Below are 771 nucleotides of genomic sequence, written 5' to 3'. Positions count from 1 at the left end.
CAGCTTTGTGTGGAATGAACCGAACCCCCCCAGCCCCCCACTGCTTTGCCTCCATGGAGATTTGCTGCCTTTGAAATTGTCAGCAGGCCATGTGGTGTTTCTTAAATGATCATTAGGTTCACTTTTTTTATGCTATCTATCCATCTGGGGTACCAACAGTCACTTTCACATGATGTGGGATTTGATGGAAAATGTCAAACAAAATGAGCGCTTGTTTAATTTCCACCAATTTATTTGAAAATAACAGTATAGGCCTATATATTTCAAATTGGCAGTGCAGAAAAATACAAAAACAATCATTACTCGAAACAGCAAATTAATAAGTAGTTGATTTATTGTTGTACATCTATTATATTTTGTTAAATTATTTTCTGCCGCCGATGTGGTACCTTAAAAGTTACTGGAGTTACAAGCCATCGCTTCACCAATTTGGTATGATGCAAGCAAGCAAAATGATACGCCTGCACTTTAGACAGCCACCACCAGGTGGCGGCCTCACACTTCACTACATCCGACCACCGTATAATTATTATGTACTCCTAAATGTTATATTAGTTATTTGTTGCCATGGTTGAAGGATTTTAAAAAATTATGTGGTGATATAACATGTATTATATTTTGTGTAATACTTGTATTTTTATGTACTGGTTTGTGTCTAAATTGGTTAAATGAAGTCAAAGTATAAAACAGTGTAGAACCTGTGATGTCGGTTTTGGCCAGCAGCGTCGCTGTGGCAGCTCTGCGAAGCGTCACTGAAGAGTCCCCGGAAAT

The sequence above is a fragment of the Festucalex cinctus genome, chromosome 21 (assembly GCF_051991245.1).
Source record: "Festucalex cinctus isolate MCC-2025b chromosome 21, RoL_Fcin_1.0, whole genome shotgun sequence".
NCBI lineage: Eukaryota > Metazoa > Chordata > Actinopteri > Syngnathiformes > Syngnathidae > Festucalex > Festucalex cinctus.
This window is presented reverse-complemented; position numbering follows the sequence as displayed.